We start from the raw sequence: 23,765 nt of genomic DNA, 5'->3' as shown, positions 1-23,765 counted from the left end.
CGCTTCTCCTTGAGGGAGAAGACCATTGTGTATACAGATAATCGATGCAGTGGCCATTGATGATGGTAATAAAAAGCCTTTCATCTGATTGTTGAGAGGTGTTTTCTGTTGAAGAATCGGGGTCGGGGGGGCTGTTTGTAGAGACGGTGGTGGCTTAGCTGGAATAGGAGAACAGCTGGGATCTTGGCTGTGGTGGGTGGTTCATTCCTGGCAGAGGGGACCACGTGGGAGAAGACATGATATTAGGAAGAGAAAATGGGACAGATTTTCATTCAATAAAATGCATAGCACTCTTCAGGAGCCATAGGTGATAAGGACAGAGAGGAAAATAGCATGGGAACTGGAGAGGACCCTTGGCAGCAATGACACATCATGGATGTTTTTGAGCAAGTGTTTAAATGGATCAGAGTGAAGTTTCCCCTTACATGTTGAGAAGTAGATACTAAACTAAACGGACCCCCACCCGGCGGGGGAGGAGCCTGCCAAGTGCTGAATCATTCTCAGGTCCAGCTATCATGATAGACATGGGAAATCAGAAGGCACCATGGAATAATACCAAAGCCCAGGAGGCCACTCCCCCTGCTCCAAGCTTTAGATCACTATAGCCAGGCCTCTCTCCGGACCTCACTAAGATGGAGGCCACAGGCCCTAGAGCTGAAGAAAGCATATCCAGGCCTGGGAGAAACAGCAGTCATATATCTAAAACTCATGTTCCCTGAATAGGTTTTTTACCTCAAATTGTTTCTGCCAGGTTGCCAATTTCTTTTTCTGCTTTTACATTAAGTCAAATGTTTTCTTTTTTTTTAATACAACCTTTAAAAGGAAACATAATAGACATACTCAGTGAAAAATAAGCAGAAGGGAGCTATAAATCATATTTCTAAAAGTAGTAAGATAGAATAATCACATCCATTTGAGAACTGTGGTCACAAAGGCATCATCTAATCTCTGATTAGATAGCTCTCGTCAAGAAATAAATATAGATGTTGACAATTTTGTTGCTTTCTGTGCATGTCATCATAGGCCTGAGTCCTTTAGAGGTTACAGGGCCTAAGTAGAAAAATTGCTCTAAAAATAATGCTCTGTCATTTTTCAATTTTTAAATAAAATTGGTTACTTGGCTCAGAAAGTACTGCACAAGAGATAAATCATTTTTAAGAAACATTGAACTATTAAATTTTTTTCTTTATGTGCTAGACATTCTCACTTTAAAAATAAATATATACTTTACAAATTAAAGCATAGCAGGAGCATTTGTTCTACCAAAGTTGACAAGAAAACATGTTTAAAGGAGCATACCATCTGTTTCTCTGCCTTATGTTGACACGTCCCTGTTCCTTCGTATGTACCTACACGCTTCGATGTACATCATGTATTAATAACAGAGAGTGTGACAGATGCTCCCATTTTTGCTGCTTTTGGAAAAATGTAACAGATTGTATTTAGCTATTCCATGATTATATTGTCTCATGTTGAACCACCACTGTAGACTTACATTGTTCTATAAGTAGCCAAAGCTAACCATCCTCCCATGGCTTTTTACCTTACCTGAGGGTTCTAGCTAAGGAGCTGTATTTTAAAAGCAAGAAGGTTATTTTAGTCCATTTTGGATGCTATAATAGGATTCCTTAGAGTGAATGGCTTGTAAACAACAGAAATTTATTTTTCACTCTTCTGGAGGCTAGGAAGTCCAAGATCAGGGTGCTGGCAGGTTCTGCGTCTGCTGAGAGCCCATTTCCTGGTTCATAGACTGCCATTTTCCTGGTGTGTCCTCACCAGGTGGAAGCAGAGAGTTCCTTCTGAGGGTCTTTCTCATAAGGATACTAATCCCATTCATCAGGGCCCCAACCTCATGACCTCAGCACTTCCCAAAGGCTCCACCTACAAATACCATCCCACCAGAAATTAGACATGTGCAAGTGTCTAATAAATTTTGTGGGGACACACCATTCAATCTATGGCAAATGTATAGCAGCCCTGTTTGGCCTCCTCAGACATCTTTGTTCTCTTTTCTGCAAAAGGCATTCACAGGAATTTGGGGTTTTAAATTTCTTACATATTTTGATTAACAGCTATGTGCCCAGAAATACTTCATTCTTAATCTAAAATTATTGTGTATATGCACACATGTGCATGCCCTCACACATGTATACATACCAGGGGGAGGTTTCACTTTTCCTTTAAAGATACTTGGCTAAAGTCCACAGGACCATCCTGCTGTTTGAGGTAAAATCCAGTCTAAGTTCGCTTTCAATCAATCTATGCATTTGTTTCCATAATGCCACTCAGTTCTACTCACTCACATCTTTGTCTTTTCACGGTAGATCTTTGGAGTGTTGCTACTTAGTTAAAAAGCAATGCTTAATAAGCTTTACTGTTTTAATACAGTTACCAGGTAAAAGCTCAGTATGTGTCTGTCAGTGAGAATTTCTAGACCTGGTTTGATAACTCTGCCCCTCCACAATGTGTAGATATTTTATAATGTGTTATTGGATTATGGCTTATTTTACAGTGAAAATGCATTGATTAGGTTACACTAAGGTTCTGTGTTCACATGCAACCATAGTTTTATTTTCCTTTAATTATAAACAGCTCTGATGAACATAATGTATCCTTCATTTAAGTGTGACATTTTCATGCTTCCCTTCCACCTTGCCTGACCTTTTACATATCCACTGAATACTGTTCTGCTACAGGACATGTACAGCCCTTCCCATGGCATGATGAATCTAATCAAAAGTGTGTCTTCAGAGAACATGTAAGTATTGATGCTGCTGTTCAAGGAGGATCAGGGTGATTCAGGAAGCTGGAGGGAAGAAAGAATTAGGGAGGATAGGCCATTCCGAGGTGTGTATGTCACTAGGAATATGACCCGAGTAATTTATCTTATAGTCGCAATCCAACAAACATAGCTTCCAGGGAATCATATTTAAAACACTATCCTTCTGGGTGAAGCACAGAAGAGTCCAGAAACTGCCATATGAAGAACAAGGAAACTGCTGAGGAGCTCCCTCTCTTCCTTCCCTCTAGCTATACACACACACACACACACACACACGCACGCACGCACAAATGGCTAACGGAAAAGGAGGGAGAAAACTGATCTTGGGTTGTTTCTGGGCACAAGTTAGTATCAAAGTGGGGAAGTGCAAAAGGACCAAGTTTAGCATTATAATGATTGCATGTAATTTGTATGTGGACTTGCCCACTAACAAAATGAATGGGCTCGGGAACTCTGGGGCACCAGTGCTTCCACAGGAACCGCTGATGTACTTCTCTATTGGAGGATAAAATCAGCCAAGATCAGTGGTTCTTGGCACTGGCTTTACTTTAGAATCACCTGGAGAATCTCTTTGAATTCAAGATTCCCGGACCTTACTTCAGACTTACTAATCTGAAGATCCCAGGGAATCGCTTCTCGGCCTTTTGGCTAAGATCAAGTGTGAAGATCCCAGGGCAAGCCCTTAATATATGTTCTGTCCTAAACTCTACAGGTGGCTCAGATGTGCACCAGCAGTGGGCAGCACTTGGAACACAGAACTCTCAGATGCCATTTCAAATTGAACTTCTACCCATGTATTCACAGTGACAGCAACAGCCGTAACAATCATACAAATAATACCTTTGTGACCAGATATCTGTTCCTCTTTCCACATTCACACTTTGCTTTCCTCCATCTTAGATTCACTTTCAGCCAGGATCTCTCCAAGGGATGATAAGCTGACAACTGACACATGGTTTCTCCAAGTAATATTCATTTTCCAAAATCTTATATTTCCCATAATAGGAATAGAAACATGAAACGAAGCTGGGAGGAATTTTTAAAGAATTATGCGCTGCTAACCTGAGAATAGTACAAGGTAAATTAAGTTTGGTTTAGACCCAATGACAAGCATGGTGTAGCTAACAGGCATCACACCTGGAATATGCTACTATGGGTATATGCAAAAATTCCTTTCCAGGAATCTCTGGAAACCAGGTGGGATCCTACACATCCAAGATGACTGAGTCCTACCTAAAGGTCAGAGACTCTTACCAGCCTTAATTTTGTATTAGCTTCCAAGCCCCAAATGCATCTGCAACTCCAACATCTTTTGCAGGTCTAGCTTCAGTGTCTCTCTGGGATAGGGTGTGTATGTAACCTAGTGGCAAGGGATTGTAATAGTGGTGTGGCCTAAGGCGTGGCTTCAGTTTTCATAAAGAACCTTCATTTTCATGGTTTTCTTTGAAACCAGGATACAGGAAGAGGATTGGACTTTTGTAGTTGTTTCATTCATTTTTTTAGTTTATTACTTAACTGCCTTCTCTAGAATGAGAGAGTTAAATTTGTTTGATTGGTTCAAGGATGTATATCCAATACCTATAACTTTTGTTGAATGCTTAAATCAGAAAAGTAATTGGTTTCCTACTGGAAACAGTAGGGAGATTCATAGCCAAATTATAAATGTTGCTTACTTTCTAGGCAGAGACTTTGCACGCACTTGGTCCACCTGACCAAGCACAAGGTCTCTCTCTTCCCTTCTGGGGAGAGAAACTCTAAGCAGGTGATTCTCAGAATGATGAATACCAAAGAGAGTTTGTGGTCAACAAGCTGTGCTTGCCTTGGGAAAAGGTCATTTTGTTGAGGTCTTGAACTTCAACAGTCCCAGACCAGTGAATACCATCCTGCCAGGGGCTGGGAAGGTGTGAGTGGTATGCAAAGTGTGAAGGGCGGTTCACTACACAGAATATCTAGATGTTCCATGGGAGTGTCCAAGAAACTCCATGTTGTGAAATCAGGGTACTGAAGACAGATGTTTAGTGGTATCAGTGGAACAAGATCAACCAATTAGAAGCCTTTCAATCTCTTCCTTTTGCTACATTCTTCTTCTTTTTATTTTTCCTCCTCCTCCTTCCCACCCCCACACCTTCTCTTCTTTTTCAGGAAAAAAAAAATTCTTATTGTCTGGAAATATATATTTAAAAATTCCTCACAAAAGATGTTATTCTCTCATTTCCCCATCTTCTTCCTCTTTAACATCCCTGATACAAAGGACATTATTATATCTCATGAAAACTTCACCCAAATGTCCAGACAATGCTTCATCTGTGTACTCCTCTGTGTTTGCAACCTGCATGTTCATATAACTATAGATACCAGGTAGCTTTGTACTCCATTCCTCACTTGAATTTCACCATACTGGCTTTCCCATGAATCCCTGAGGAAAGGTTTGGGATTGAGGAGCAAACTCATCTCAACTACGAGCAAATGTTGTGGGCCACTCACCACCAGCCCAGCTGTCGTCTGTCTCTCGAGACAGGAGTAGCTATAGCTGGGCACAAATCCTCATTTTACTTTCTCATTTATCTGTATTAGTAAAGTTTTCTTCTTTGGACATGTCAGTGTGGCAAATGAAAAATACTTTACTGCTTTTTCCTATAAAAATTCCAATTTATTGAAACTACCTCTCCATTTCTAAGCTTGTATTTGACAGAGAATGCTCTGTGTTCATGAGAATCAGTTGCAGGAGTGATCTAGGTGGTGGTCTGAGAGCCAGAAAGGGGTATTTTGGAGACACCATTCCACTGGTAACCTGTCCTCCTTGGGAGCTGCCAAGTGGCCTTCACTGCACCAGCACAAATTATTTTTGGATTCAACATTCTATTATTCACACTTAAACAAGAGACAATGGAATGAACATCTTGAAATTTTTTAAAAGAATTTCTTTTGCCACCTACCATCTAAACATGACAGACCAAATCTTCCAAAGAGTTTTCAACACCCACAGCCTGGCAACTAAGAGTAGGAAAAAAAAACTCATGCACAATATACACTTTCAAAAAGTATTTTTAGTTTCTTCCATGAAGTGACATTTTCTTTTACTCTTCTTAAAAACATTTAACTGTCAGCAATGGTTCATGTCTGGTAAGTGCTATAATTCCTATGAACAATTTGCTTAGTTCTTCAAGACAATGGACAGTTTCATTAATTTGTTTGCCCAAGTTACAGCAGGCTCAGAGCAATTTGGTGTGGTTGTGAAACAATGGAAATTTACCAAGGGGAGTGGTAGAATCTTCTCTTCTAGAACAAATAGAGGCCAAGTCTTAATCTGGAATAGGATAGACTTAGATCTAGCCAAGTTTATATATTTGAGATATATTAGTGTCCTTGGTGAGGAAATGGCAGATCCAAAGTGGGTAATTTGATGGTAGTTTTAAAAATGGATTACTTACAATGGTGAGGGTAGCATTTGAGGAACTAGTATGGAAATTCCCAGGGCTAGCAACAGCAGGGAGTCACCATACCTGGGCCTTAGATGGAACAGTTATAGAAACGCAGAAAAAGTAGCTATATAAAGAGAACCTCCTAGTCCAGACCTCACTCTCTTGCCCACCTTCCAGTCTCCTGCCACTGCATCTCATTGGCCAAACCTTTCAGAATTCAGATAACAAAGGGACACATTGATTTGGCCTCCGGGGCAGAATGTAGAAGGTGGACAATGGATTCCAGGACAAAGAGAAGATATCAGTAGACGGAAATTGAGGGAGGGTAGGGTAATCAAATGAATGCTCTTATTTGTCTCTTTGTTCATTCTTTCATTCATCAAACATACATTATTTAAGCACCTTCTGTACGTGAAAGCACTTTGGAAAAGACAGGTGAATGATGAGAAGTTGTCGCTTCTTTCAAGGAGCTTCTATTTTTTATTGAATGTTCAAACAAGACATACCTATGTGGAATTTCATAAGACAAAAGCTCACTGAGAGTAATAGTATGGCAGAGCGTATCAGAGGTGGGGCAGTCAGTGTGGGCACTGAGGGAAGGTAGGCTCCAGGGAAACATAAGAGGATTTTAACAGGGCTTTGTGGGACTCAAGGAAGAGTCTCAAAGCCTTTAGTCTTCACCTCAGTACCTCTATGGAGCAATGGACTGGACTGGCCTAGTGATTTCTCAATGAATTCTAGGACTACATAAAAACTAAATATATGTACCATTTTTTTAATTGAGTACTTACAATCAGTTATTTCACATGTAATATCTCATGGAAGCCCTACAATAAGATTGCTGAAATGAATGTTATTTTTCATATTTTACATATGAAAACGAATGAAATTCCAAGAGGTGGAGTGACTTATCTAACGTCAGACACCTGGTGTTAGAGAAACTGGGATTCAAAGCCAGGCATTTCTGACATAAAATTCTAAGCTACTAACCTCTTTAAATAATGACAATAAGGGACTCAGCAGTGGTGCCTGCCTTGGGTATAAACATTGTCCTGGTAACACCTTTGTTTTTTCTCAGATAACTGGTAGTTAGAACTTTCTCCCTCTTTTAAGAAGCTGCTTGACTTATAATAGGTTGTGTTTTCACAAGTGCTGCCTGCACTTAGTTACAGTATTGGCCTCTGAGGAAGTCTGAGCAGAAGCACTTCGGTTGTATCTTTCCTATGGAAAACCATCTAATGACTTCTCATCATGCTTGGAATTAATTCTTTGAACTATACAGCAATTGATCTGGCTTCTCCTACCTCTGATTTGATTTCTTTTTTTTTTTTAAGATTTTATTTATTTATTTGACAGAGAGAGATCACAGTAGACAGAGAGGCAGGCAGAGAGAGAGAAAGGGAAGCAGGCTCCCTGCTGAGCAGGGAGCCCAGTCTGATTTGATTTCTTACTACCCATCACTTACTCACTCTGCTCCAGCCACACTGGCTTTCTTTCTCATCTTTGAATAAGCTTTGCTCTTCTTACCATAGGTTATTTGCCCTAGGTGTTCTCCCTGTTTAGAATCTTCTCCCCACAAATCTTCACAAACTGGCTCCTTCTGTTAGTCAGTCTCAACAGAAATATCAGATTCCTTTTCTGACCATGTCTCATAATGCCCTCCTACTCAATCTACAGAACATCATCTTGTTTTATGATCATTGTAACACTCATCTTGTTGGTCTATTCACCCTCTGTACACAGAAGACTTGGAAACTTTCGCTGCCTTATGCAATGCTAGATAACCCCATGTCTTGGATAGTGCCTGGATCCTTAAATCTTTGCAAATGAATGAATAAACGCATGGAGATGAGCCCTCGTTCAGAAAGAAAAGTAGTAACGGTATGGTATATGTATTCATTATTTAATATCACCTATCTCTCAGGTATTATTTCTATTTCAAGATGAGAAAAATGACATTTAGAGATGCTCAAGGTCACCCAAGCAATAGAGCAGGACTATACTCACCTTTTGACTCAAGCTCTATTGAGCTTTCAAAGCCACTATGCATGAGTTATGGCCCCCAAGTACAGTCTTAAGTGAGGTCAACACTGATTTTTCTCTCATGTGTTAGTATAGAAGTGAATGTCTCCACCAGATTGAAGGTGTCACCTCTGGGTCTGGGTTACTCATTCTGGTTATTGCCATTTCCTCACCAGAATAAAGGGAGAAAGAGGGAAGGGAGGGCCACAGCTTCCTTGTGAAGATGTGATCTTCCTTGTGAAGAGGCATCCCCTTCACCAGAGCTACAAGAAAAGCTGGTGGATGTACAGCTGGTTTGGAGAGTATGTGCCCAATCAAAATTTGACTAATTCTATTACTAAAAGGAAGAAAGGGAGACTAGATGTGAAGGATAGTAGACAAACCACTCTAAGTAAAGATTAGTATCATTTTCATTTTATATATGGAGAAATTGGGGCTCAAGGAGATTAAAGATCACATCATTAGTCAGGAAGAGGACAGAACTCATGACAATATTACATTTCAGTTCCCCATTTCTTCATTATCATCTCTCTCTCTCTCTCTCTCTCTCACACACACACACACACACGCACACACAGAGCACAGCGCAGTGTTCGGTGCTTAGATGGAATTTACTCCATTTTTATCCTTGGAATCTCATTTCAGCCTTAATCTATTAAGGAAAATTTAACCAACAAGACAAGGAAGTAAGTAGAGGTGAGGGTCCTGAGGGCTAGACCTGGTCTGACCATCTACAGCAGAGCTTGCCTTCTCCTGGTACAGTGGGTGCCTGGGGAAGCTGCCTCCGGGATAAGTGTGTTCTGATAAGTCAGAACCTGGATCTTGGTTGGAGAGGTTTGTAAATAATGAGTCACGAGCCCCTGGTTTCTGAGCAACAAGAACAAACGGGCTCTGAGTAGGTATGGTGGGCACATGTCTCGTGTACTGGGATAATCCTTGTTTACAGCTGTTGTCCCAGTGCACTTATTAAAAGTGTCCCCCTCAAAATTGCCCCATTTCAAATGATGAATTATATGGTCACCCTATCAATAGCCCTATGTTCCCATTGTTATTCAGCCTTAAAAATATTGGGGCAAAGACTACATAGATGTTGGACAGCTATGCAGAAAAGGTGCCTAAATAAGAGTCCTTGAATTTGACTGCCATTGTAAAGTCCTAGTAAGAAACTGATCAGCTGTCTAAATTAACAGTAATTCCATTCCTCTGGATAAGCCAAAATAATCTAATTATAAAGGTTAATTTTATAATTCATTCTTAGATTACCAAAAGGAGTAAAAATGTCTTGGAGGGTGTTTTATGCTGCAGCATCATTAATGATTAAAATGTCTGGGCACAGAAGCATGTATAGTTACAAATTATTCAAACCACATAAGACTTTATAAAATTCCATCTATGAGAGGCATTCAATAAATAACCCAGAATTCATCTATTTCATGTCTATGCCCTTTGGTTTCAATGACATTCTCATTTTTCAAAACAATATTGAGTTACACTGCACATGGAGTTTCAGAAAAGTTCTTCCCAGTTAATCAAAATTTACTCAATTTGTAGCACAACAATTTTATTGCCCAGAGGTCGTTATTGACACTCTGTATCTATGAACCTGGTTGAAAAAATCCTAGAGGGAGACTTGCAAAATGACAGTCCTCAAGTAATTTTGTTTTTCGGGAGGGATCAGAAGAATGAAATTAAAGATCAACACATAAAAGAAGTTTCTGCTTCTTGAAGTTAGAATGAAGTAAAGGACACACTCATTATCTAAGAATAATGGGCAAAAGAAAAAAACAGCAATCTAAAATGAGCTCACTTAAAACAGAGAAAAAAATTGTACAGTAAGTGAAAAGTTTTCATAGGATTCAAGAAATTAAAACCTGCAGATTTTGGTGTAACTTTCCATCAGAACTATACTTCAGCATGTACCATATTTCATTTGATCTTTAAATGACCATAAAGAGGATTTCTTAATAAAAATGTGTGAGGGCGTCATTGGTTTCCTCAGGGGAGTGTCCTCCACATGTTCACATCCAAATATTCTTAGCTACACAGTCTCCATGTCCTTCTCTCCTCCAGCTGTCAATAAGTCTAACTCTACCAGGGCCTCATTTATCAAAGTCTTAGCTTGTGTGATTGTAAGCGGTTTTCTAACATCACCTCCATCAACTTCATGAAATCCCTATCTTTGGTAAGATTTGCCTTTTCTCTTTGCAATCAATGTGTACTGTATTAACAATGAATTGCTGGTTATTCTAAACAACAAATGATCCTCGAATCCAATCATCAAAGACATTGATGTGCTGGGAATCAACACTACACAGAGCAGAATATTTGAAAGGGAATAACTTTATGACTCTTTGGTCCATAGAAAGTATCTTCCTTTGCAGGCCCCCATGGCAACTGTATAGGAGCAGGGCCTTAGGTAATAATCCCAGGTAGCCAGGACTTCCCGACTTTAGGTTTGAGCCCCAACTCCATCAACTTGATCTGTGGTCTTGAGGTAGCCACTTCATCTCAATAATCTTACAGGCCTAAAACACCCAGATTCTTTTTCTGGGATCTAAGAAGTTCTGCATATATTTTTTAATGTGTGTGCTCTCGGGGAGTGTGCTCATGTTCCTTTCAATTCTCATTAAGAATCTAAACCAGTAATTATGAAGTATCTCACATGATCTCTAAAGCTGCTTCCAGCTTTCACATTCTCTGATTTCTGATTTTCCCTGGGTAAAACTATCTATAGGGAATGAAAGTAGAAGCTTGGGTAAGGCCACAGGGGGGCGGGGAGGGGGGGGAAATCTGTAAATGGTTACCAGTAATTAGTGCCGAAATATACGTAGGTAATCCATCAGTTCTACCCAATGATCCACCTCCCAGCAAACCCTGGAAACTTGTTTGGAGAAACTAAATTAAAGATTTTCAAGTTTGCTGTTCCAGAGAAGGCAAAATGTTATAGAGAAGATTTAATGATATATGTGCAAATTGTTAAAGAAATATTGGACACTCAGTTCAATCTAAGGATTTGAAACATCACTAAATAATTACCAACCTATTTTAGTAATTAATTATGACTAAGATCATTGCAAATATCAGAGCTGGAAAGATAGAAAATGACACATACTATCTGATGTGGGCAGAGCAAATAGGGTTTCTGAAAGCTGTAGTAACTGGTCCTTTAATACAACTATTCTAAATCTTGACATCATCATAGCTATAACTTTATTAAATATCAAATTTACCTTCTGAACTTTAAAGAGACCGCAATATGACATTTTTGCAACAACAAATAGAAAAGAAAAATAGGGAAATTGCTTTGATGACATCAGTTCCACTTTTAAGACTCTTTAGAATCTTCTTCATTGAATTAAAAAAAATCTGAGTCTCATTTATTTACTCATCAGGAATTCAGGATGGGAAAATCTGGTATGACATTATTGCATTAGTGTGTATAAAATCTTGACAATATTTGGCAGTGGAGAGGCTAAGGCCCAGGACTGCAGGAAAATTGTTTATATTTTTTATTTAGCATTCATAGGCAAATAAAACCTACCCCTCTATCAATGTGGGTCTTAAGAAGTGTATGGAAAGACTTGAAGCAGTTTTAGAGAGTATATAAACTCAAATATAATCAGAAATTAGAACACAAATACTTGTTAAAGTGATTTGCTGATGTACTTTCTCAGCCAGAGAAGGGTTTTTTTTGTTTGTTTTTTTAAAGGGGTTGGAAAGACCATCTGTTAGATTCCTGATCAGACCTGATTCCTTACAGGTATGAAAAAATCATATGAACAAAACAACAGAACCTGTCTGGAAAGACAAAGAGCATAGTTCACTAATTCTAGAATATGCTAGGATTAAGATTCAAATTGGACCGAGATAGTAAGTAACTGACAATAAGAAGAAATTATTTCTTATTGTCAAACTACCAGGAGCCTATGAAAATCACAGATTTTCCAAATGGCACCATGTGAAAGTAAATTAATAGTTTTGAAAGAGATTGATAGGTTTTCACGTCCATGTAGTAGTGCTCATTTTGAACATTAGTGGACATTTGCCCTCCCAGCATTCATTTTCCCTTCTTTCTCCTCCTTCTCCACTGGGATCCTCCCTTCCCCACTGTTAGTCCATAGGTCTATGGAAGTCCATTCAGAGCTCCGCGGGTGTCCTTGTGCTCAAATATGTGACTCGGGCCTGACAAATTACAGCAGCTCTTCCTTTTAGTGACAGTGATTGGAAGAGTAATGAGTATGACCACAGTATGGTAATAATATTGAATGTCTGGGCTGCTGGGGATGCAACTGAAAACAGTCCTCTTTCTCTAGACTCAAACCTAGAAGGGTATGATCATGTAACTGCTGTAGCAGCTGTACCAGGCACCATCTTGTGAAACTCGAGTATGATATATTGCTACCATCTGAGCCTCAGATCTCACTCCAGTTTAATCGAAAAGGTCCAGTTCTGAATCATGCACTGCATTTGTAATGCCTGAGAAGTTCCCATTAGTGTAGAACAGTTTTCCAGTTTTCCTTTGGCTTTCCTGACCTCAAATCTTTTGAAGATTATAGGCCAGTCACCTTTGGAATTTCCTCGACTTGGGTTTTTCTGATATTTCCTCACAGTTGAATTGAGATTATACATCTTTTGCAGGAATATCACAGAAGTTCTTCTAAAGGCCTTGCATCAGGTGGCACAGGATTTCAATGTGTCTCACTGTTGATATTTGCTCTCTTTGGCAACTTGAAAAGATGACATCTGCCAGATGTTTTCACTATAAGCTTACCTTTTTCCCCTTTGCAATTAATTAGTGTTCTGAGGAGAAGTACTTTGAAGTACTATTTTTTGTAAATCAAACTTCCATTTACTTATTTATATCTGAATGGATTCATAATTTCCTCTTTTATTTCATAGGTTATAGTTTTTCATGTTCATTATTTCTTCCGAAGCACAAATTGTCCCGATTTAGCCCATCTCACTTGTTTCTGAGTTTTTGTGACCTATCTTCATCATTTGCTGATCACTTATTTTTCTGGCTCTGTGATGTAGAAAGATCCTGAACTCAACCCCACTGTGGACATACCGAATCTACAGCTGTGTTTGGAACAACTTCCTCTGAAAACTAGCTGAACAGCTCCTACGCGTGGGCAAACAAGAAGAAGGCCACAATGAAGTGGGCCACAATGAAGGGGCTGAGACACAATCTCACCATAAACCACACGCCCAGCACAGCGACCCACAATCAGAAGGGAACTCACAAACCCAGAACTTCAACCCGAGGAGTGAACTTTTCACATCCCACACCAGGCACTCCAGATTTTTAAGATCTGCCCCTGACAGATGAGCCTCCAAAACATGAAAACCAATGTGGGACTCACTTTCTCAAGATCCAAGAGGCTGTGGTGACCTGAGTGATGTCTCCTGAAGGGCTCATGTGTGGACTCACTCACTCCTAGGCCCAGTGCAGAAGCAGCTATTTGAAAAGTGCCCAGACCTTATGCAAAAGGGATTAATTTGCTAATCTTATTAAAGCATCAACCAGAGACGCAGGATCTATTGGGATACTCTCCAGGGATGAAGGAGATGGCAGGCACATTTTTCAAGCTTTTGCTCCACTTTGCTAAAGCTGGCAGAATATCTTCTTTTTTTTTTTTTTTTTTTAAACACTAACTCCCTTTCTTCTCAGTGGGTGGTATCTTTACCCTCTAACCAGTGGGTTCCATCTTTGCACTCCCTCCACATCTTCTACAGGGGAGTTTTTATAGATGTTTGAAGCCCTGGTTCTTAGGTCTGGTGCCCTGATTTTTGCAGCTGCAGGCCAGGGATGCCCCTTGATGATACAGTTCTGGAGGTCAGGGGAGCTTGCCTTCTTGGGTCTCCTGGGACTGTAATAATTGGAAAGATAGTTTTTGGCAGACTACCACCCTCCAGGACCTTGCTCAGACAGCAGACTGAAATACAACCCCAGGTGTTCAAAGAAAGAGACTTTATTCTGGAGCCTGGGGGACAGGGTTCAGGTTTGGAGCACATCTAGAGGCCTAAGGAGGGGTTCTCAGGGAACACAAGCCAAGTGACACACCATTTCTGTGCTCCCCCTCTGTCACATTAGGGATACATTAGACCTTACCAGTTTCTAAGAAAGGAGATTATATGCTTGTCATATAATAATAATAAAAATAAAAATAAAAAATCAGGAGCCGTGATTTTTGTGACTGTTGCCCAGGGGATACCTCCAGATTACCTGGTCTGCTTGCTTCCAGGGCTTACACTTGAAGTCCCACAGGAATGTATATATTTGCATACTCTACGAGCTGCTACCTAAGAATCTGACTTCTAATCAGCTTGAATCTAGGTGCTTCCTCAGATCTCCCTCTTTGGGACACTGACAAATCTTAGCCCACCTTCAACTACTGGGTGTTACTAAAAACCAAACAGGCTGCTTGGACAATCATGAAAGCTTGAGAGACAATGAAAAGCTAGAACAAGGTAAATGATAAGGCTTATCTCCTACATGAGGCCACTCCTTGAAGACGAGGACAGATGGCTATTCCATCTAATACATAAAACAAACACAGAGAATCCAACAGAAAGAGGAAACAAAGAACAAGATAAAATGTCAGGAAGAAATTTTAATAAAATGGAGAGAATTATCTACCTGATAAAGAGTTTAAAGTAATGGTCTAAAGACAGTGACTAAACTTGGGAGAGGCATGGATAAACACAGCAAGAATCTCTTTTTCTTTCTTTCTTTCTTTTTTTCAAGACACTGAATACATTTTTATTGAGCCTTTTGGTTAACAACATGAGGTAAAAGGAAAGTCATTCAACGTTTCCTCTAATATCAGAAATAAGACAGTAAGACAGTTGCCGCTTTTGTTCAACATAATACTGAAAGTCCTCACCAGGTAAATTGGGCAAGACAAAGAAACAGGCATCACAATTGGAAAGGAAGAAGTAAAACTGTAACTATTTGCAGATGATATAATATTATATATAGAAAAACCCTAAAGACTCCACCAAAAAGGTGTTAGAACTAATCAAAGGATTCAGGAAAAAATCACAGGATACAAAATCAATACATAAAAATCTGTTGCATTTTTAATAATAAACTATCAGAAAGAGAAATTTAAAAAACAAACTCATTTACAATTGCATCAAAAAGAATAAAATACCTAGAAATAAATTTAATCAAGAAGGTGAAAGACATGTGTAAGACATGTATGCCAAAGACTATAAAACACTGATGAAAGTAATTGAAGAAGACACAAACAAATGGACAGATATTCTGTGCTCATGCATTGGAAGAATTAGTATGTGTTAAAATACCCATATCACTGAAAGCAATCTATAGATTCAATGCAATCTCTATCAAAATTCCAATGGCATTTTTGACAGAAATAGAACAAAAAATTCTAAAATTTGTATAGAACTGCAAAAGACCATGAATACCCAAGGCAATCTTGAGAAAGAACAAACTGGAGAGAGGGGTGCTTTGGTTGTTCAGTAGGTTAAGGGTCTAACTCATGATTTGGGCTCAGGTCATGATCTCATGGTCATGGGATCAAGCCCCACAAAGGACATCATGCTCAGCAGGAAGTCTGCTTGTGATACTCTCTCTCCTCTCTACCTAGGGCCCTCGCCCTGCTCCCATTCTCTCTCTCAACTAAATTAATAAATATTATTAAAAAAGAACAAAGCTGGAAGCATTGTGCTCCCTGATGTCAAATTGTACTAAAAAGCTATAATAATTGAAATGGTATTATATTGTCATAAAAATAGATACATAGATCAATGAAACAGGAGAGCCCAGAAATAAACCCATGCATATATGATCAATCAATTTACCACAGAGGAGCCAAGAATATACAATATGTAAGAGACAGTCTCTTTAATAAGTGGTGTTGGGAAAACTACACAATCACATGAAAATAATAATGTGACCCCTATCTTAAGACATACACAAAAATTAACTCAAAATTGATCAAAAGATAACCTTGAACATAAGACCTGAAACCACAAAACTCCTAGAAGAAGACATAGGTGGTAAGCTCCTTGACTTGTCTTGGAGATGAATTTTTGAATCTCACTCTAAAAACAAAGACAACAAAAGCAAAAATAAACAAGCAGGATTGTATCAAATCAAAAATCTTTTACACAGCAAAGGAAATGATCAACAAATAGAAAAGGAAAACTACTGAAGGAGAAAAAATTTCAAATTGTATTTCTGATAAGGAGGTAATGTGGAAAATATATAAAGAACTGATACAACTCAGAAAGAAAATAAATAATCTGGTTTTAAAAAGCAGAATGGACCCGAACAGACATTTCTTCCTAAAGAAGATCTACAGATAGCCAAAAAGTATATGAAAAGATGCTTAACATCACCAATCATCAATCACCAGGGAAATGCAAATCAAAATCATGACATATCACCTCATGCCTCCTGTTAGAAATGCAATAACACCAGCATTTTTCATAGAACTGGAACAAACAATTCTGAAATTCATATGGAACAAGAAAAGACCCCAAATAGCCACAGTAATGTTGAAAAAGGAAACCGAAGCTGAAGGCGTCACGATTCTGGACTTCAAGCTGTATTATAAAGTTGTAATTATCAAGACTCTATGGGTACTGGCACGAAAAGAGACACACAGATCAATGGAATGGAATAGAGGGACCCTCAACTCTATGGCCAACCAATCTTCAACAAAGCAGGAAATAATATCCAATGGGAAAAAGACAGTATCTTCAACAAATGCTATAGAGAACACTGGACAGTAACATGCTGGGCCACTTTCTTACACCATAAACAAAAACAAATTCAAAATGGATGAAAGTGGGGGAAGGGGGCAAGATAGCAGGGGAGTATGCGACTCTATTTCAACTGGTCTCCTGAATTGAGCTGGATATCTACCAGAGCACTCTGAACATCCATGAAACCAGTCTGAAATGTAAGATTATACACTTCTGGATCTCTATGGAGGCAGAGGATCATCAGTTGAGAGGTACAAAAAACGGAGTTAGGGGGCACCTGGGTGGCTCAGTGGGTTAAGGCCTCTGCCTTCGGCTCAGGTCATGATCTCAGGGTCCCGGGATCGAGCCCCGCATCGGGCTCTCTGCGAGGCAGGAAGCCTGCTTCCTCCTCTCTCTCTGCCTGCCTCTCTGCCTACTTGTGATCTCTCTGTCTCTGTCAAGTTAAAAAAACAAACAAACAAACAAACAAACAAAAAAACGAAGTTAGGATTGAGCAGAAAGATATGGGATGATAAAAAGAAGGGGAGGGAGCCACCAGAAGCAAGCCATTGGAAAGTAATACCCCAAAGGAAAAGTGCCCTGTGCTTGGGGACCAGCAGATGCGAGGTGGGAAGGGACTGATAACAGCACTCAAACAGAACAAAGGGACTTAAGGGACAATTGCTGGGACCAGGTGGTCACAGGAATGGACCTAAGCCCATGGCCCCAGGAATGGCTGCAGCTGCAGCCCGTTAGCATCTGAGAGGACCCAGCATGAGTCAGTGGTCCTGGGAATAGCAGACCCTGAGGCCAGGCTTGCCTGGATGGGTACTGCTTGTGGTTTTGGTGGCACAGGGGGTGCAGACACAACAGGGCTCTAGGTCAACCACTGAGAGAGTCACTAGGGGCACACACCGCCTGTGGGAGGTTGTGGTATTCAATGGGGCTTGCAGCAGGGAGACTGTGTGCTCTGGAGGAATCAGAGAACAGCAGTCTTTGGCTTCTCTCTGAGGCAGAGGTCAGGGTGCAGACAGTTTATTTTGCTCTGACCCTTCAAAAAGCCACCAGAGAACAAAAGCCTCCAGAGAACTAAAGCCAGAAAAACCGGTTTCCACAGAGCCCAGCCCTTCATTACAGAGCAGAGCAACTTCGTCCAAGCAGGACAGACTGAAAAACAATGAGGCAGGCCCCTCTTCTAGAAGACAAACTGAAAGAACAAGTGGACAACAACCACAGGGTCCCTATAATACTGCAAAACCCCAACACCAGGGGGAAAACAGAAAGCTCCTGGTATTTCCTCACAGCCTATATATTTCTTAGATAAAACTCTTCTCTCTCTCTCTCTCTTTTAAATTCCTTCTCATGATTCTTTTTTTTCCTCACTTATCATCTCAACTAGATGTTTAAAACAACATATTCCATAGTAACTTTTTAACTTGAACTTTTTCATACATACATTTTTTGTCTTTCCCTTGTTTTTATATATATAGAAATAAGCTTTAATGTAGTCCTTTTTTCCCTATTCAATTATATATATATATACCAGTTTTAATTTCCCTTTATCTCTGGAAAGTTGAGTTCTCTAACAAAGATAACAAGATACATGAGGAAGAACTGAAATAACCCTTTCTCGCCCATATTGAGGGATTATAACAACCTTCCCATCACCCAACCTTTTTATTTTTTTTTTCTTTTTCTTTTGTCAGTCTTTTTGTTTGTTTGTTTTTGTTTTTGTACTTTATAAATATTACTCTTAGGGCTCATTTTGGCTAGGGTTTTTGGTTTTTCCTTTTTTCTTTTGTTTTTGGCAGTGAATCCTGATTGCTTCAAAACTCCCCAGGGTGCACCCTGCCTAGATAGTGTTTGATATTTTTGGCTGTACATCTGCTCAATCACAACTCAACAGAATGACAAGGAGAAGGAATTCCCAGAAAGAAAAGATATAGAGACGATGGCTGCTCCAACAGTTCTAATGGATATGGAGCTAAGCAAGATGTCAGAAATAGACTTCAGGGTGGCAGTTATGAAGACAATAGTCAGACTGGAGAAAACTATTAATAGCAACATAAATTTGTTAAGGGCAGAAGTGAGAGCAGATCTGGCAGAACTTAAAAATGCTATTAATTGAGGGGCACCTGGGTGGCTCAGTAGGTTAAACCTCTGCCTTCAGCTCAAGTCATGATCCCAGGGTCCTGGGATCGAGCCACACATCAGGCTCTCTGCTCAGCAGGGAGCCTGCTTCTCCCTCTCTATCTGCCTGCCTCTCTGCCTACTTCTGCCTACTTGTGATTTCTCTGTCAAATAAATAAATAAATCTTTTTAAAAATGCTATTAATGAGATACAATCTAATCTAGATATACTTAAGAGTTAGGTTAAATGAGGCAGAAAAATAAATTAGTGATGTTGAAGACAAACTGATAGAAAAGAAGGAGCTGGAGGAGGCATGGAACAAATAGCTTAAAATTCATGAAAACAGAATTAGAGAAGTAAATGATGCTATGAAAAGTTCCAATGTCAGAATTGCTGGGATCCCTGAGGAGGTAAAGAGAGAGAGAAAGAGAAAGAGAGGACTAGAAGATATATTTGACCAAATTGTAGCCAAGAACTTCCTTAATCTGGGTAATGAAACAAGTAATCATGTCCTAGAAGCAGAGAGGACACCCACCAAGATCAATGAGCGCAGATCATGCAATAGTAAAACTCGCAAATCTTAGAGCCAAGGAAACAATTTTAAGGGCAGTTAGGGGGAAGAGATTCCTTATGTACAGAGGGAGGAACATCAGCAAAATGGCAGACCTGCCCACAGAGACCTGGAAAGCCAGAAAAGACTGGCAAGACATATTCAGGGTACTAAATGAGAAGAATATGCAGCCAAGAATTCTTTATCCAGCAAGGCTGTCATTCATAATAGATGAAAACATAAGAAGCCTCCAGGACTAGCAGAGACTGGAAGAATATGTGACCACTAAGCTGGCCCTGTAAGAAATATTAAGGAAGGGCTCTGTAAAAGGAGAAAGACGCCGAAGTGATACAGAACAGAAATATATAGAGACAATCCATAGTAACAAGGACTTCACATGCAGCATGATGACAATAAAATCTTATCAATAATCACTCTCAAGTGAATGGTCTAAATGCTCCCATAAAATGGCACAGGTTGCAGAATGGATAAAAAGACAGGGCCCACCCATATGCTGTCTATAAGAGACCTAAAGATACATCCAGACTGAAAATGAAGGGATGGAGAACTGTATTTCATGCCAATGGACATCAAAAGAAAGCTGGGATAGCAATTCTCATATCAAACAAGTTAGATTTTAAGCTAAAGACTGTAGTTAGAAATACAGAAGGACACTATATCATTTTTTAAAATCTATTTCTTTTCAGTGTTCCAGCATTCATTGTTTATGCACCAAACCCAATGCTCCATGCAGTATGTGCCCTCCATAATACCCACCACCAGGCTCACCCAACCCCCCATTCCCCTCCCCTCCAAAACCCTCAGTTTGTTTCTCAGAGTCCACAGTCTCTCATGGTTTGTCTTCCCCTCCAATTTCCCCCAACTCATTTCCCCTTTCCATCTCCCAATGTCCTCTGTGTTATTCCTTATGCTCCATAAGTAAGTGAAACCATATGATAATTGACTCTCTCTGCTTGACTTATTTCACTCAGCATAATCTCTTCCAGTTCTATCCATGTTGATACAAAAGTTGGGTATTCATCCTTTCTGATGGAGGCATAATACTCCATTGTATATATGGACCATATCTTCTTTATCCATTCGTCCACTGAAGGGCATCTTGGTTCTTTCCATCATTTGGCTATTGTGGACATTGCTGCTGTGAACACTGGGGTACAGACGGCCCTTCTTTTCACTACATCAGTATCTTTGGGGTAAATACCCAGTGGTGCAATTGCTGGATCATAGGGTAGCACTATTTTTAATTTAAGGAATCTTCACACTGTTTTCCATACTCTGGTTTCTCTTCAGATCGCATAAATCTTTCCCCTTTCACACTGTTTTCCAAAGTGGCTGCACCAACTTGCATTCCCACCAACAATGTAAGAGGGTTCCCCTTTCTCCACATCCTCTCCAACACTTACTATTTCCTGTCCTGTTTATTTTGGCCATTCTCACTGGTGTAAGGTTGTAATCGATGTGTTTTGATTCGAATTTCCCTGGTGGCTAATGATGAACATTTTTTCATGTGTCTGTTAGCCATTTGTATGTCTTCATTGGAGAAGTGTCCGTTCAGGTCTTCTGCCCATTTTTTGATGTGATTATCTATTTTGTGTGTGTTGAGTTTGAGGAGTTCTTTATAGACCTTGGATATCAGCCCTTTGTCTGTGACACTTTATCATTTTTAAAGGGTTTATCCAACAAGAAGATCTAACAGTTGTAAATATCTATGCCCCCAACATGGGAGCAGCCAACTATATAAGCCAACTGTTAACCAAAATAGAGACATATTGATTATAATACATTAATTGTAGGATACCTTAACACTCCACTCTCAGCAATAGACAGATCAAGTAAGCAGAAAATCAACAAAGACAAGAGCTTTGAATGACACACTGTACCAGATGGACCTCAGATATACACAGAACATTCCACCCTGAAACAACAAAATAGTCATTCTTCTCAAGTGTACATTGAACTTTCTCTAGAACAGACCACAGACTGGGTCACAAATCAGGTCTCAACCAATACCAAAAGACTGAGATTATTCCCTGCATGTTCTCAGACCACAATGCTGTGAAACTGGAACTCTATCACAAGAAAGTTTGGAAGAAATTTGAACACATGGAAGCTAAAGACCATCCTGCTCAAGAATGTTTGGGTCAATCAGGAAATCAAAGAAGAACTTAATCAATTCATGGAAACCAATGAGAATGAAGACACATTGATCCAAAGCCTATAGGACATGTGAAGTTGGTCCTAAGGGGAAATATATAGCCATCTAAGCCTCACTCAAAAACACAGAAAAATCTCAAATACACAAACTATCTTTACACCTTAAATATCTGGAGAATCAGCAACAAATTAAACTTAACCCACACATGAGAAGGGAAATAATTAAGGATAGAGCAGAGATCAATGAATTAGAAACGAGAAATATAGAATACATTAAGGAAACTAGAAGCTGGTTCTTTGAAAGAATTAATAAGATGAACAAACCACTGCCATACTTACCCAAAGATAAGAGAAAGGACCCAAATCAATAAAATTATGAATGAAAAGAGAGAGATCATGACTAACACCAAGGATAGAAATACAATTATCAGAAATTATTATCAACAGCTATATTACAATAAATTAAGCAACCTGGAAGAAGCGGATGCATTCCTGGAAATGTATAAACTACCAAGACTGAAACAGGAAGGAATTGACAACCTGAATAGACCAATAGCCAGTTATGAGATTGAAGCATAACCTCCCAAAACACAAGAGTCCAGGGCCTGATGGATTCCATGGGGAGAATTCTACCAAACATTCCAAGAAGAAATAATACCTATACTCCTGAAGCTGTTTCAAAAAATTGAAGCAGAAAGAAAACTTCCAGACTATATAAGGTCTGCATTACCTTGATCCTTGATACCTTGAAAGGTATCAAGACCCCACCAAAAAGGAGAATTTCAGACCAATATACCTGGTGAATCCAGATGCCAAATTCTTAACAAGATCCTAGCTGATAGGATCCAACAGTAGATTAAAAGCTTTATCTATCATGACCAGGTGCGATTCATCCCTGGAATGCAAGGGTGGTTCAACATTCACAAATCAAACAATGTGATAGAACACACAAATAAGAGAAGAGAAAAGAACCATAGGATCCTCTCAATTAATACAGAAAAAGCATTTGACAAAAATACAGCATACTTTCCTGACTAAAACATTTTAGAGTATAGGGATAGAGGGAACATTCCTCAACTTCATAAAATCCATCTATGAAAAACCCACAGTGAATATCATTCTCAATGGGGAAAAGCTGAGAGCCTTCCCATTGAGATGAGGAACATGACAAGGATGCCCACTTTCACCACTATTGTTCGATACCGTACTAGAAATCCTAGCAACAGCAAATAGACAACAAAAAGAAATAAAAGATATTCAAATTGGCAAAGAAGAAGCCAAACTTTCTTTCTTCACAGATGACATGATACTCTATTACATGATACTCTCTATCCCCAAATTACTAGAACTCATACAGAAATTCAGTAATGTGGCAGGATACAAAATCAATACACAGAAATCAGTTGCTTTCTTATACACTAACAATGGAACTGTAGAAAGAGGAATTAGAGAATCGATTCCACCTACAGTAGCACCAAAACCCATAAGATACCTTGGAATAAACCTAGCCAAAGAGGTAAAGGATCTATACTCTAGGAGTTACAAAACACTCATGAAAGAAACTGAAGAAGACACAAAAAGATAGAAAAACATTCCATGCCCATGGATTGGATGAAAAAAATCATTAAAATGTCTATGTTCTCCTATAGGAGAGCAAAGACAGTAACCTCTTCAACACAGCCACAGCAACTTCTTTCAAGACACACCTCCAAAGGCAAGGGAAACAAAAGAGAAAATGAACTTTTGGGACTTCATCAAGATAAAAAAACCTTTTGCACAGCAAAGGAAACATTCAACAAAACAAAGAGGCAAACCACTGAATGGGAGAAGATATTTGTAATGATAGTGTAGACAAAGGGCTGATATCCAAGATCTATTAAGGAACTTCTAAAACTCAACATCTAAAAACCAAATAATCCAGTCAAGAAATGGGCACAAGACACAAACGGACACTTCTCCAAAGAA

At 39.4% G+C, this 23,765-nt stretch overlaps 1 pseudogene; it reads right to left on the bottom strand.

Moving 5' to 3' along the window:
- Positions 1–4,982: 4,982 nt before the first annotated feature.
- On the bottom strand, positions 4,983–5,233 carry LOC122900926 (annotated as a pseudogene).
- Positions 5,234–23,765: the final 18,532 nt, after the last annotated feature.

The sequence above is a fragment of the Neovison vison genome, chromosome 1 (genome assembly GCF_020171115.1).
Source record: "Neovison vison isolate M4711 chromosome 1, ASM_NN_V1, whole genome shotgun sequence".
NCBI lineage: Eukaryota > Metazoa > Chordata > Mammalia > Carnivora > Mustelidae > Neogale > Neogale vison.
Note: the sequence above shows the minus strand (reverse complement) of the source record. Positions and strands in the feature narration are given on the sequence as shown.